A 16,316-nucleotide genomic window follows, 5' to 3' on the forward strand; every position below is an offset into this window, starting at 1 on the left:
GTACATGCTCTGCAAGATGAAACAACTGAATACCTAGAAACCAATAAAAGTATTTCTAGAATTTTTTTTACATTTATGATGTATGGATGTTTTGTTTGTATGTACACATCTGTGCACTATGTGTACCTGGTGCCCGTGGAGGTCAGAAGAGTGTGTTGCATTCCCTGGAATTGGAGTTATGGAATCGAACCCAGGTCCTCTGGAAGAGTAGGCAGCCTTCCTAATCTCTAAGCCATCTCTCCAGCCAGAAGGAGAACATTTACGTAGAAAGGGAAAGCACACACTGTGATGAAGCAGAATGAGCAGGAATTGTTTCCTTCCTCAAATATTATCCTAAGTTTTAGAACAAGATTGAAAGTGAAGATAGTCACTTGAAGCTACATAAGGTAGGATATCTTATAATCCAAACACTCAGCATCCAAGGCACAAGGATCTCTGGTTCCAGTCTAGCTTGGGCTACATAAGGAGAACACACCTCAAAAAAAAAAAAAAAAGTGAATAGATGATGGGACATGTCATTCTGTAAATATGTTTCTCGTATTGGTTAATGAATAAAGCACTGTTGGCCAATAGGAAAGCAAGATAGGCAGGACTAGGAGACAGGGAGGATTTGAGGAAGACTTTAGAGAACAGAGGTTTGGGCCCTCTCTGGTAAGATAAGACCATGTGGAAATACTTAGACTAATAGAAATGGGTTAATATTTAAGACAGAGCTAGCCAATAAGAAACACTAGCAATAGGCTAACAACTTTATATCTAATACAGCATCTCTGTGTGTTATTTGGGGCTGGCAAGGTGGTGGGACCAGACTGGTGGGAAAAACTACTCCTAACATAATAGTGCCCAATGTGGGTAAGGTATAGTATTAAATTCTCTGAGAGATAAGTGTCACATTGGCCAGTAAGTGCCCTCATCGTGTGTTTCATCACCGTCAGGTACTGTCCTTGAAGATCAAATTTTAGCTCCCATGAGAGACCCTCAGACTCACACGCACCAAGGTTCTGCCTTAGCCTTTAAATGGATGAAAGGAATTTTAAAACAGTTCTGTAAATCTGCTTCCTTACTCTCTCCAATGCTTAAATTCCAATGAACTACCCTTCTAGAGAACACTTTCAATACTCCAGACAATCCACGGGCTCTGTTGTAACACAGGTACTTTACTTCAAACAAACTTGTGATAAATGGGATACTTCTGTTTTCATATGACTAATTGCTACTGGTGTGAAGATAAAGTCAATGGGAACTGTGGGGTGCTGTATTCCTTCCTGGCATCTCAGTTACTCGTTTATTGAGTAGCTCTGTGTTAGAACACATCTTTTCATTCTGTTAAAAGAACTATAATCCCACATTTTATTTACTTTGGGATCAAACCCTGGGCTTTGTGCATGCTAGGTAAGTGCTCTGCCTTTTAAACCACACTCTCTCCTGATATTAAATGTGGTCTCTTGGTTCAGACAACCCCAGGTTCAACCCTGGCTCTTTACCGCTGAGCCATGCCTTCAGTTCCACCCGTCTTCCTTATGGTACTTGAGCAGTATGTTTACTTTCAAAACAGGGACAATAATTTTACTTACAACGTTGGGCCAGAGGAGGATTGGGTGTAAAGGCCACAGAATTGGTTTGTCACCCAGGAAGCACCCATTTATATTAGCTGTGGATTTCTGACTTGTTTGCATCACTTTTTGTTAATTTTTCTTTTCACCCACGGAACTGTTTCTAGCAGTGGCCATTCAACAAACTTACCTATAGACATAAAAGAAGGGATGAACCCTGTGTGTGATGGTACTAGGAAGCACAAGTTCGCATTCCTTTCCTGTGATAGCAAGGTGCTCCAGAAACTGTGACCTTGTGATAAAGGGTGAGAGGAGCTGAAATGCTGGGTCAAAAATAAGTAAAAGACGCAGGTATGGCATATGGATATGAAACACAGGACAGGGGTGTGTGTGTGTACATATCAAGATGCAGGTATGGCAAATGGATATGAAACACAGGTGTGTGTGTGTGTGTGTGTGTGTGTGTACATATCCAGCTGTTTTCCCTTATCACAGCCTTTGGCTTTTAAGGGCAAATTTGGGTTCTGGAGGCAAACTTCCCATGGGTCTGGCATTGACCTCATGAATTCCCGTCTGTTTAAGCCACCAAACTCTAGAGGAAGTAGCATGCAGTCCTTACACAACACAAGGAGGGAACTATGGGGCGTTCTCTGCCATGGCCACCTGTAGACAGGTCATTGTGACGCGAACTCTATGGACACGTGGAACACCTGCCAGAGAGCAGGGGCGGGGTTATCTCCCGCAGCAGGTCCAAACGCGGGATACCCTAGAGATGGGGGTCACGGGAAGACCCCAGGGAGTAGAGAGAAGGACACTCGCTCCTCTCATCCCTGTTTCACCCCAAACAAGGTGAGACCACCGGCCTCTGCCTACCCGGCTCCTGGGGGTCTTGGCGAGAGCGGTCGCCCGTCGCGGTCCCCGTCGGAGGGAGGCGCGGGTGCTGGCGCGGGGAGGTGGGGTGGGGTGGGGGAGGGTGCCCGCTCGGGCCGCGGTGCTGCGCTGCGGCGTGCACGGGCTCGGCACTGCTATTCCGGCTGGCGGCGGCCGCCGCAGGAAGGACCGCTTCCTGCGCTCCCCGCCCCTTCCCTCGCCAGAGCTGACGCTGACGTCGGCGCAGGGAGCTGGAGGGACACTACGATCTCCGCCAGGAGGCTCCTAGGGGCCGGGGCTCCGAGGTACCTGCCCTCCGGGGCCGGGGCGGGGGCGAGCCGGGCGGGCTGCTAGCTGCAGCGGGAGACGCCCGGCAGCCAGGGCGACTGGGGACGCCAAGCCAAGGCTGCCTCCGCTGTCCTTTGGGGGCGGCGGGTAACAGGCGGGTCACCTCGTCCGCCAAGGATTCGGGTGCGGGAGGAGCATCATCCCCCCCCTTCCCTCCCGCGGATCCTCCCTCAGGCCTGGATGTGTGGAGGATGCGCGCGCTCTGGGAGCGTGCGTCAGTCCCCGGGAAGCAGAAGGGAAGCCCCGAGAGCACCTGCTCCCACACCCAAGCCGCACCCGATCCACAAGCTCCCGGCCTCTCTTTCTCAGAGCATGAGGGCCTACCCCCGCCCTATCCAGGACCCCCCTGGACAGGGACTGGTGGCCAGGGCTGACTTGTTGCCTAGTTCACCTGCAGCGGTATCTGATGTTTGCTTTTGCTGTTCCTCCATTGCTGGTCTTTGGCTGGGGTGGCCAAGAGCCGAAGGGAACCTTTTTTATAATGACCGGTGCCAGGAGGCCTGTGGCTGGCCCCTGCGGGCTAGGAAGTGTCACTGAGCATGCCACGTTCTTGGGAACCCTTGTGAGCCAGTTTCTTTGGGTGCTGTGCTGCTGACTCCTGACTCCGCCTTTCCTGCCCCGAGGTTAACGCAGCTCCTGTTTCCTCTGAGAGTATATCCTGTTATGCCAGCCTTTCCTCCTAAGTGACTCCATTCGCCTCCCCACTATCTTTTGACTTGGAGAGTTCCAAAGCCCCTCAATTTCTCTTTAGGGCCTTTAACGCCCTGTGCCGGTATGTATACTGGCAAATGGTATTAGCCGCCTTTTGGGGGGAAGAAACTAAGATTTAGAAAGGAGACGATATTCTCCCCTTTTTAGATAACTTTGAAAATAGCGCAAGGGTTTGTCCATCAGCCTGGTGGGCAGCCTTTGATGCCTAAGATCTGGTAACCAAAAATTACATGGACCTGGAAAAGACATCACCAGCTAGTTTGAAAGTGATAATGAAGGAAGACACAGGATATTTGTTGACCATTATGGTCCCATAAGCGATAACTTACTGGAAACATGGTTGTTTATTTCAGCACTGACTGTCTGGTTTAAATCTGACATCTCAACTTCTCTGAAGTTAGGGAATAAAGTAGGACATGATTATTAAATCCACACCCTAAAATGTTCCTTACCCTGTGTTCAATGCATGCACACCACACACACAGAGACACACACACACAGACACACACACACACACACAGACACACACACACACACACACACACACTTTATTGTATGTCTTTGCGTGATGTATGAGCACTCTCAGCATGCCATGCCCCTCATGTGAAGGTCAGAGAGTAACTTTGTGGACTTGGTTGTCTCCTTCCACCGTTGCTAAAGTTCCTGGATTACATTCAGGTCGCCAGATTTGTCCCACAGGTACCGTCACCTGCCCAGCCATCTCACTGCCTGCCTCCAATTGCTTCTGTTTTCTTTTTTAGGTTTCAACTTTTATTTTTAAAACATCTTTATAGAGAATACTGTAGGGTCAAAATAAGTTTATGATCCTTAGTGTCTCAAACACGTTTGGTCTTAGCCCCATACATGAGTTTTGTTTGCAGGGGATGCTATTTTATAATAGCATTTCTTATTACTTAGGAAAAGGGTTACAATGTAATTAAAGACAAATCTTGAGAAAATAACATGCCAGTTGTGGTGGCACACGCTGGTAGGATTTGCTGAAGGAGGCAGAGGCAGGAACATCACGAGAAAACATCACAGTTAAACTATACAGTTTTTCTATTTGCAATAAGTGAGAAACCTGAGATTAGGTTAACTGACCCTTGATCCTCCAATGAAAGCTAAAGACACCAGTTGGTAATTGCTTGTGATTTTATACCTTTTCCTCTATCTGGTAGACCTGAGTATCAAACTGCTGTGTCTGAGCATCTTTATTTCTGTACCTAAACGTGTGAAAAGTACATTAAATCTTGTCCCACAGTAGAAAATCTTCAACATGAATGTTTTCAAGGTATCTAATGATACAAGTACACTTTCTTCCAAGTAGAAGCAGTTTTATCCATGGAAAGGGAGTGTCTTAGATAGGGTTTCTATTGCTGTGAAGAGACACCATGACCATGACAACTCTTATAAGTAAAATATTCAATTGAGGGGGTTCACTTAACGTTTCAGAGGTTAAGTCAGTTATCATCATGGTGGGGAGCATGGCGGCATGCAGATAGACATGGTGCTGGAGAAATAGCTTTGAGTGAGTCCTGTATCTTGAGGCAACAGGAAGGAGACTGTGACATTGGATGGTATCCTGAGTATAGGAAACCTCACAGCCCTCCCCCACAGTGACACACTTCCTACAACCAACCCATAACCATCCAGCAAAGCCACACCTTCTAATAATGCCACTCTCTAGGAAATTTCATCCAAACTACTACAGGGAGTGTAAGCTAGTGTTGAACACGAGCTCTAAAGTTACAGGGACTTACAAGAAAAAGTGGAGAAACTGGGAAGAAAAGATAAGGGAGGTCACTCAGATCAGGAAACATGTTTCTTCTTTACTGGGTGATCCTGACAGCTGGAAGCCTAAAAACAAGTGGCAATAATAGGGCTGGCCAATGATGACTATCGGCTTAGTATCATCCATTATAAGAGATGTGTAGTCAAAGGAGTAGATTACAGTTTATGAGCCTTATTACACCCCACACCCATTGAGGCCTCATAGATCCTCACTCTCCATGACTGATAGAAGTGAAACCTTCTCTTTTTCATAGTTTCCAATTACATTTCATTCTACAATCACATCTAGTATTGAGGCTTTGAGCCTCAGTTTGAGCAGGATTGGCGCCTGTGCAGAAATCTTTCCCCAAGGCTCATATGCTGGAAGGCATAGTCACCAGTGTAGTGCTGAAAGCGTGGCCACCAATTTAGTGTTTAAAGATGGGGTTTGGGGAACTGATGGGATCCTGTGAGCTCTAACCTAACCCATGGATTCATAATAATGGTTTCATAATAATGGTGGTAGTGGAAGGTGGTAGACCGGACTGGAAGAAGTGATCCAATGGGGCATACCTTTCAAGATTGTGCCTCACATCAGGTCTGGCATCGTTTGTGTTCCCTCACTCTGTCTGCTTCCTGGATATCATGAGGTGAGAAACCCTGCTTGCCATGCCTTTTAACCTCTAAGTTGACTTTCTTTAATACAACATTTGTGTTCTTTGAGAAAGTCATCCAATTTTGATCATATTCACCCTTACTTGACTCCTACCACAACTCCTCGCAGATCCACTTCCCACACCCTTGCACTCACTGATTTTCTTTTTAATTATATATATATGTGTGTGTGTATATATAATTATATATATTATATAAATGTGATATATACATATATATATAATTAAAACTAATGAATCTGTTTAGTGGTACTTGTGTGTATATGTTTTTATGGGTGGCCACTTGGTATTGGATAATCAATCAAGGGAGTGGAGAAGACTTAAGTTTTCCTTTCTCAGCAGTCATTCGTTACCTGTAACTTCCCATCTATGGGTGGGGCCTTGTGAGATTGCTGGTGTCCACATTGGCTTGTCAACTGATGTTGTCAGTGTTTAGAGCTTGTTTCAGCTTCTACCATATTGTTGAGATTTCATAGGTAAGAAGCTTTCTTGATAATGTAGAGTTGTACTTATCTGGAGGTATAAGGATATTATTTAGGATGCAATTAGGAATTACACTGGTTTAGAAAAGTAGCAGGAATGGATTCTCATCTAGATTTCAAGACCATAGAGTGGGAGAGAATCTTTTCCATTTACATATCTGATAGAGGATTAATATCTAGGATATATAAAGAACTCAAAATAACAAGTCAAGAAAGTAATCCAATTGACATATAGGTCTCAAAATCAGAAATAAAAATGTCTAAGAAATGCCTCAGAAAAATATGCAACTTTCTTGGGGACATGCAAATGAAACTACATTGAGATTCCATCTTGCCCCTATCAGAATGGCTAAGATCGAGAAAACAGTTGACTATAAATGCCAACTAGGGTGTGGCAAAAAGGAAGACTCTCATTCACCGGTGGTGGGTTGCAAACTGGTACAGGCAATCTGGAAGTCAGTGTAAAGAATCCTTAAAAATCTAAAAATAGATCAACTGTATGGCCCAGATACACTACTCCTTGGCATGTGTCTAAAGAACTACACATCCTTCCCCATAGATACATGCTCAGCCATGTTCATTGTTGTTCTATTCACAATAACTAGGAAATGGAAACAATCTAAATGTCCTTCAATTAATGATGGCTAATGAAAATGTGTACGTATATACAGTGGGATTCTAATGAGCTATAAGGGAAAATATAATCATTGAATTTCAGTGGATAGAACTAGAAAATATTATACTTAATGTAGAAACTCAGGCCCAGAAAGACAAATGCATGTTCTCCTTTGTTGTCCTTATGCCATATCCTTACCTGAGAGTATGTAGCCTGAGTAACCACAGAAACTTGATAATCTGTGAGTTGGGAATATTAAATATGCTAAGCAGTGTAAACCCAGAATTAATTTCAATTATGTGCAGGGTAATTGCAAAGGCCTTGGAGGTATCAGTACAAAATAGAAGCTTGATATTTAAAAGGCATTCATAATTGAGAACCTTGCAATAGTCAGTTTTAGAATAAAATTAGCCCAAAATATGTGAAATTATAAAGAGATTAAAAACCAAAGGCAATGAAGTACTGTGGAGTTAAAAACAAAGTTTGCACATTTCATGATGGGCTACAGACTATACAAATACCAATTTTTCTGACAGTCCCAATTGAAGAGGAAGAAGGATTTCTAGTTCTGGTGGTGAGAGTATTTGGGGGGAGTCTCTCTAAAGCAGGCTAGTCACATATACATTAAAAATGCATGCTTGCTGTCTTTACTGTTGAAACTTTATAGTGTCTGGATCCTATGCTACTTAGATGAGATCCAGGCTTCTACGTGATGTTTCCTGGGCAGGCATCCTTAGCCAGAGAGCAAACTGCCAGTTTTGATAAGTGTTGCCCCTTTCCTTATTGATAGAAGTGAGCCAGTCATCCTTTGAAAGTGTTGTTTGCATAATTGCACTGTAGTGACCACAGACAAACAGAACCTGAGCCAGTGGTTGGTTATCTAAGAATATTTTTTAGCCTCATTAGCCAACCTCCTTTCAGCTTAGACTAATGTGGAGTGGTTAAAAACAGGAGGTCAGAAGTCCAAAACTGGTTTGAGCTTTTCCAGTTATTGACCAAAGAAAGGGGAAATTATTTTTTTAAGTTTTTTTTTAAATTTGTTTTATGTCTTTGCTCACAGAATGGGAATGGAATACCCTCCCCTTGATTGTGTTCTGCAGATGAAGTCACTGTATTGGCGTTTCTCGCGTGTGAAGTGTTCACCCAGATTGAGCTAAGTCCATAGATAGCTAAGGCAGAGCTTTGCAAACGATAGTGATATTTGTGATGTGGACACAGAGGAGGAGCTATCAGAAAGGTTTAGGAAGGAAAGGATTTTTCTTGAGGGATGCTTCAGAAAAGGAAGAGCTCATTGCCTTAAGGTAGGAAGAAGTTGAATGTGAACAAAGAGCTGAAAGCAAGGGATGTGGACTAACATGAAATAGAAGGAACAATAGGCAGCCAAAGGCCACAGGGGGCTGAAGAGCTGACTGTCTCTCTTGCTGGGAAAAATGGAGAACCACAGTGGTCATGGCCGTGGTGCTGGAGAGTTCTAAAGAAGTGAACAGTACACAGAGAGAGCAGACACTATGACAGGTGTCCAATGCAAGTCCAAGGCCATGGCTTCCAGTGCACAGGAGCAGAGATACTGCCCCTCACCATCCTGGGGAACTTTCTCCCTCTTGCTGTTCCCCTAGGTCAGGAGTCTTCTCATCCTGTGCTCTAGCCTTGTCCTGCCCCTGAGCAGTATCACACTGAAGCGTGTGTGTTGGTGCCAGGCCATCCCTCCCTTCTGTTTCCTGCTTCTCCTCTGTCCTGCTGACCTGGAGGGTTCATGCAATTTCCTTGTTGTTATAACTGGGCCAGCCCTATCAGGTATATACACACTGACCTGTCCGTCCAGATTCCCATCAAAGCAAGTAGCCTGCCATGTGAGCTCTGGGCTTTAATACTACTTAATCTCATAAGCATATTCACTGAGAGTGTTGAAAGAAAACTCGATAGGTATCATGTATTGGTTCTTAAGTGACATTAACTAGATGGCCCAGTTAATACCCATAGATACCATTTTCTCTTGCTTTGTTGCTGACTCTTAAGCTTCTCATTCCTTACTCACAAGCCGCTCTAAACTCAAAACAAGAGTTAGTTGCCACAGTTTAACCAAAGAAAGTCCTGGAATGTGTGCCATTTCCAGAGAAAGGAGCTGTGGTGTCTTGTTTACCAGACCTCTGTATAGCATTGAAATTTTATAGACCGCATCCTGGTGTGTGTTTACTTCAGCTGTCTTCCCCTAAGGAAACAGGCTTACACTGCCTTGGGAAATTTCCTTCAGGACGCGTCTCCATTCCTTTAGCTGTGAAAACAGACGGCTGGACTAAATGATCTGTGCATCCTCTAGAGTTCTTAGCTAGAAGAGCCTACAGCCATAGATGTACCCTAATCTCTTTAGGGGGCCTTAAGTGATCAATTGAATTTTAAAGTAAAATCTAGCATCTATGTCACCATCCCCTGATGGCTGACATTAACCCAGTATGCAATTTCATATCATTGTGGACCCTGTAGTCAGTCTTGTTCTATTTTGTTTTGTGTATGGACTCTATATGTATTTCATCTGTAACTAAGTCTCTATTTTATATCTGTATTTGTAAGTATATAAAGAGAAATGAAAGGGATTCTTCTCATATATTTCAAAACAGTACCAGAGACTGAACTTAGGGTCCCTCGTGCTAGGCAAGTACTTTACTACTACACTACATCTCGCAGCCCATTTTATAGCTCTTATTTGGAGGTAGGGTCTCACTCTATAGCCCAGAGAAGATTGAATTTGCCATCTTCCTACCTTGGCCTCCTAAATAGCTGTGATTCCAGATATATCTTTTCACTTTTGATGGTCTTTTAGTTCCCTGTTTGCTTTATCACTCTTAAAAATCTTGTGTGAATCGACTGTCATACATAGACTGGAAAAAAGTAGAAAAATGTGGTAGATGATGATTTTGTAGGTTAAGTCACTTTAAACGAACATATATGAGTATATGTGTTTTTAATTATGTATTTGACCAACTAAAATCACCATTTCTAGGAAGGAAATGGATTAAAGGTATCATGTTTTTAACATAGAATAATGGTTACTTAAGCTCTTTGCTGATTTGCCTAATGCCCTAGACCAAGGCTGTGTAACAGAAATACAGTGGTAGCCATACAGATAGGATTTGAAGCAATGTAGTTGCTCTGAAGTTCTTTGTTTAAAACACTAAAAGAAACAGATGAAATTAACTTTTATTTTATATTACTCAACACATAAAAACATTTCAGTGTGAAATGTAAAGCTATATAACATACATAGAATATTTATATTTTATTTAAATGCATATTGCATATTCCATTTAACACTTATGTTGTATTACATAAAGGTAATATAAAGTAAAATTCTATAAAGTTTAAGTCTATATGGATATATAAGTGAAATACAAATGATTTGTATAAACATAAAATAAAGATTTATTAGTGAGATAGTTTGCTGCTTTTGGTGCCTTTTGTTTTGTTTTTAATTTGTTGCTTAAGTCTCTGAAACCACTATGGCTTTTGTTTTGTTTTGGTTTTGTTTTTCCAGACAGGGTTTCTCTGTGGCTTTGGAGCCTGTCCTGGAACTTGCTCTGTAGACCAGGCTGGCTTTGAACTCACAGAGCTCCTCTTGCCTCTCCCTCCCGAGTGTGGGGATTGAAGGCATGTGCCACTCTGCTCCCCTATGGCTTTTACACAGACAGTATATCTGAACTCCAATTAGCTATATTTCCAGTGTGTAGTTGCAACATGTAGCTAGTTGCTGCTACATTGGATTGTCTTACTTGATAAAATTAATTTATCATAGATGATTCATTCATAGAAACTTTTAGACTTCTTTTCATTCTTTAAAGTAAGATTTGTAATATCTTTCCAAGTGTTACACTGATATATGAAGCCACATAGGCGAAGAGACTTGAAAGAGGCACACGTTTTTTCGGTGTGGTCATGGATGTATCAGATTTTACTGATATTCAGGAGCACTTTCTGAATTATTAAAATGTATTTAATTGGGGAGGTTGATTTTAATGCTTTTGTGGAATCATTAACATTATTTATGCCCTGTGCACTGGCTGATTTTGTGTATCAACTTGACACAGGCTAGAGTCATCAGAGAGGAAGGAGCCTCCGTTGAGGAAATGCTGCCTTGAGATCCAGCTGTAAAGCATTTTCTCATTTAGTGATCAGTGGGGGAGAACCCAGCCCATGGTGGGTGGAGCTGTCCCTGGGCTCCTGGTCCTGGCTTCTGTACGAAAGCAGTCTGAGCAAACTAGGGGAAGCAAGCCAGCAAGCAGCATCACTTCCATGACCTCTGTATCAGCTCCTGCATCCAGGTATCAACCCTGCCTGAGTTCTTGTTCTGGCTTCCTCCAATGATGGACTATAGTCTAAAAGTGTAAGCCAAGCCAGGCAGTAGTGCTTCACACCTTTAATACTAGCCCTCGGGAGGCAGAGGCAGGCAGATCTCTGTGAGTTCGAGGCCAGTCTGGTTTACAAGAACTACTTCTAGGACAGCTTCCAAAAGCCACAGAGAAACCCTGTCACAGAAAACCAAAAGAAAAAAGAAAAGAAAGTGTAAGCCTTACCCTTACCTCCCCAACTTGCTTTTTAGTCATGATGTTTCATCACAGCAATAGAACCCCTAACTAAGACACTGTGTATATTAGTGTCTGAGTTGTTTTAGTACGTGAATAAAATGATTGTTTGGAAATATACTAAGACCCTCAAGTCATTAACATAAAATGCAACTGTAGCAGTGACTTGAATCTCTAAAGTTTAATAAAAACTTAGCCATCTTTTAGCTGTTTTAAATAAAGTCAGATTACTGTTTTCCTCATGTAAGATTTTTTTTCTGACTCACAAAATTAAGGCATGATCCTGCCTCACATTTACTTGTGAATTTATAAAATGTCAAAAAAAAAAAAATTCAAGGGACCTTAACCTAGAAATAGAACCTACTGGAATAGTCAAGTAATCACAGCTTTATGGAAATCTAGAAAGAAATCCTGTGATATTGGGGAGAGAAAAACACCCACTAAATCTAGTCAAAATCTGTGCAGAGATTGAAGGTTAATTGAGTTTTCTCTGCTCCATGGTACTCTCCCTTTCTTGACCACAGGAAGACACCATATGATGAGCCAAGATTTTAAAATAGTAAATGCAATTAACTATGCCTGGAGAAATTGTTCCTTTTTTTTCACTGTTCTTAAACTAGTTTAATATTTATACTCAAACCATAATCTTAGTTATAAGATTATAAAATTCATTATTGACATATGGAAAAGTGACAAGAGATAAACATCTAGAATGAGAGAATTGAAAATACACTCACCAAAAGAACTTTGGATACTCAGTTAAGTGTTACCTGATGCTTGTCATGAGGTAAGCCGAGGAGCTAGCATTGCACACCCAGGCTGGTTATGTTTCTCTGGCTCACACATCTCCAAGGAAAAAGGGCTTCATTCCATAATGTCTGTTGTGACTGGCATTAAATCTGAAATTACACACCAGAGAAGTAGACAGAAAGACTTATTTCAGATTATTTGGAAGCAACTGGTGAGTCAACTAACTGAAGACAAGTTAGGTACAGTTGAGCTTTACAAAATGATTGCCTAATGTGTAGGTTTTGGCATATGAAAGAAACTAATTTTAAAAATTGGTCATTTTTTTCAGATGAGAATAATAGAAAAATGATTACCATTGAATAGAAAAGTCATTACCATTGAAAGAAAAATGACTGACAAATATTTGGCGAGGTAGTGATGATTGTAACACGTACTCAGTTTAAGAGATGTTTAAACATGAATAGATTGGCACCATAGATTTGATGCTATGTATTCTGGAGGTACTGGTGTTAGGGAGGAGTGGTAGCCCACTTCCCAAAAAGACCTAAATAGAGATGTATACAACAAAACTGAACAGTTGTAAGATAGTAACATTGTTATCTAGAATGGAGACATTTTTAATAAATTAGAGGGTTTTTTTTTTAATTTTTTGTCTACCATAGCTCAGTACACACCCAAGGAAATGGAATGTGTATTCATGTCCTTCATCTAGCAGAAAAACTTTCCATTAACTGGAAGAGGAAAATCTACCATTGAAGGGTAATTATAAACATGAAGGTTCCTGCAGGAAACATGACACACTTAGAAAATAATCATGAGGAAACTAGTTGCCTATTAAAATATTTTCATGGGTTGACAGCACCAATGTGGCAGAATGATGACCATTCTTACTTTTCTCATGAGTGTTGGCTAAAGAACTTTGATTATTTTCATAATTCATATGTAATCAAGACTTCACAAGAGAGTGTTGTAGGACGCAAGTGTTCCTTGCAGCTTAAGCCAGCCTGCTTGGAACGAAGATGCCCCTCTCATGTCATGTTTTTAAAGAAGAATCCAATATCATAGAGTTCAAGGCAGCAAGGCTAGACTGACTACTTCAGTGTGGAGCAACAAGTTAGACTCTATTTTAGCATTCTGTGAACCTATTATTGTGAAGAGAGAACCAAGACTTTTGTTTATGCCTATGCTTTTAAGTGACGTTTAAAAGACAAGTGTATGGATATTTATTATCTTTTATTTATTAATATTAGGGGATCATATTGAGAGCTCAATACAGGAAGTGTATCTAAAGAAGGAAAATGGGCATAATGATTGCACAGAACCCCAATACAAAATACAAAGTGTGTTCCTCTTTCCTGTTCCTAGTTTCTCCTCACAGGGCAACAGGATCTCTAAGCCTCAAGTGTGGCTAGGACAAACCAGGGTTTTAATGCCTTACCTGGGCTATGAGGCACATTGTAACCCTGTTAAGGTGCAGCTTGGAAAATCCAAGAAGGTTGGTTGGTTCTCTTAGTATCACCTAAGTGACAGGTGCTAACTTCTGAGCAGAAAGGTATTCCTCCCTTTTACTTCTGTCTTAGACAAAGAGCCCACTGCCCAGGAAATCGCTGCCACCTTGATAGGATTTGTTTTACTGAAATAAGAACTTACTGTTCATTACTAACTCTTGGAGCCCAATATCTTTGGAAGATCCATCATCATTATCATCTTCATCATATCATCATCATCATTGGTGAACTACTTTGCCTTCCTTGAGGAAAAAACCCAGATAACCTTGTGGGAAAGGTGTACAAACTGATTGAGATATTGGTACCCTTGTCTTCATGGCACTTGAAGCTCATGATCAACTTCATACTATTGACAACTTTATTCTCTTATAATGGAATGTTTTTACAGGAGAATTTACAAATTTTCAGATGTTTGGTTATTATTATATGAGCCTGTACAAATTCCAAATTTCTTCTGAGTCTCCAAAGAATGTTTATATATCTGTCTTTACTACTAATTGTACACTCTCTGATACTGTATACTAACCCCAGGAGATTGGAATATTTAATGTGGCCAGTATGGGTAAATATACAAAACATTTTGGACTTAGTTCAAATGTGAATGAGAAATATAGCCTAGGAATTTTATATTGATTACTTTTTTTCCAAATTATTTTTAGAGATGGTAGGTTAAATAACAAAAGTTAAATTTTATTATTTTGTTTTTACTATGGCCATCAGATCATTTTTAGCTACACTATAGCTGTTGTGTTTTTTTTCAATTATTGGACAGAGATAATTTAGATGACAAGTTGCTTCCTGTCAGAGGCAATGCCTATTTCATATTTAGTGTCCAGTGAATGTTTTATTAACTAAAATGTCAAGCTGAAATGAAAGGGTGAAGATTTATAATGATTTTAATTTATTATTATTATTATTATTATTATTATTATTATTATTATTATTATTATTATTGGTGTTGGGGTGTGAGAAAGAGGAGGGTTTGTGAATGTGGAAGTCAGTTGCTTTTTTCCACCTTTGTGTCAGTTCTGAGGACCAACCTCAGGTTGTCAGACTAGTAAGGCACACACTTTTACCTACTGTGACCTGTCACCAGCCCTGTAATGGTTTTTAACAAGTGACTGGTACTGCCAATTTAGGAAATGATAGAGCAAGTTGGAATAGGTTGAGTCTAGGGATTCTAAGTTATATATTGTCTTTGATGTGCAGTGTTTGAACATGTATAAAAAGAGATAGGAACTCTAACTGTAGCTGCTTTAGCCTGAGATACTTAGATATATCTGCATGGTTTATCTGTTTGGTTATACAAGACTTTGTTGCACTTTGCCATGTTTCTTCAAGAAAGATCCATTTCCAGGAAGGTTTCTGTGCATGTAGCCACAGTTCTTAGACTTTAGTATACTTAGCAATTAATATTAACATGCAAATTTTGTTGTAAATGTGAGTTTGAAGGCCCTTACCCCAAAATTCTAGTTCAGTAGGGAAGGAGCCAGGACTCTGCAGTTTTAACATCCAGAGCAGCATGGTGCAGTGGCTTGGCACTGGCACTGGGGGACACTGCCAGGTGGTTTGTAATCTGGTAACATCCAGAGAGTCTATATAGGAGAGGCAGTTTGCTCAGCAGTATTTGTTGTTGGTATAAAGAACTAAAGTGGATAGAGATTTTAATGGTCAAAATTAATCAAAAAAAATGTTACAGCAAAGCAAACAATAAACAAAAATCAAAGACCATCTATGGAATAGAAAAAGAAACATTTGCAAACTATGTAGCTGTAATGTTCAAAGAACTCAATAACAAAAAATAGTTCAATTGTAAAATGAGAGGACAGATGGACCTTTCTCTAATAAAAACAAATTGTCAACAAAACTACAGTAAGATGCTCACATCACTGAGAGTCAGGGGAATGCAAACTAAAACCAAAATGAGCTGATGCTTAATAGCATGCCCTCTGGAGAAAAGTGACTCTTAATGGCAAGGGTGTGGAAAGCTTGGAACTGTATGTGCTGCTGCAGGAATGTTCAGTGTAGAAACTAGCCCTGTAGAAGCTAGTGTAGAAGATCAGAAACAAAAAAAAAAAAAAAAAAACTATCATGGTTATCGCACTTCTGATTATAAATCATTTATATAAGAGAAGAAACTTGAAGATGTATGTGATACATATATTAATGCACCATTATCCATAGTAGCTAAGTATGACAGTAACCTAAGTGTAGTGGTGGATGGATATATGTGGTGGACTATTAGTATTGGGGGAGAAAGGGGGTTGATTCTATAATGTTGTAAGGATATTGTGCAAAGTGAAGGAAGCCAATCACAAAACACAAATGCTACATGTTTCACTGATAGTGAGGTATCTAAAGTTGGCAAATTCACAACCAGGAAGTGTAATGGTGTTTCCAGAGCCAAAGGGGAGATGATGGTGAGTTGCCAGTTCAATAGGTATGAAGTTTCAGTCATGC

The 16,316-nt window shown here is 40.9% G+C and overlaps 1 protein-coding gene across 1 annotated transcript in view; it reads left to right on the forward strand.

The window, feature by feature from the left end:
* The first annotated feature begins 2,234 nt into the window (after positions 1–2,234).
* Ica1 (islet cell autoantigen 1) overlaps positions 2,235–16,316 on the forward strand; it is a 131,600-nt gene continuing 117,518 nt past the window's right edge. Inside the window, exon 1 of the mRNA XM_051177120.1 lies at positions 2,235–2,402. The gene's annotated coding sequence lies outside the window, so the exon portion shown is untranslated. The remainder of the gene's footprint in view (positions 2,403–16,316) is intronic.

This window comes from Phodopus roborovskii, unplaced genomic scaffold, assembly GCF_943737965.1.
Source record: "Phodopus roborovskii unplaced genomic scaffold, PHOROB, whole genome shotgun sequence".
NCBI classification, from domain to species: Eukaryota; Metazoa; Chordata; class Mammalia; order Rodentia; family Cricetidae; genus Phodopus; species Phodopus roborovskii.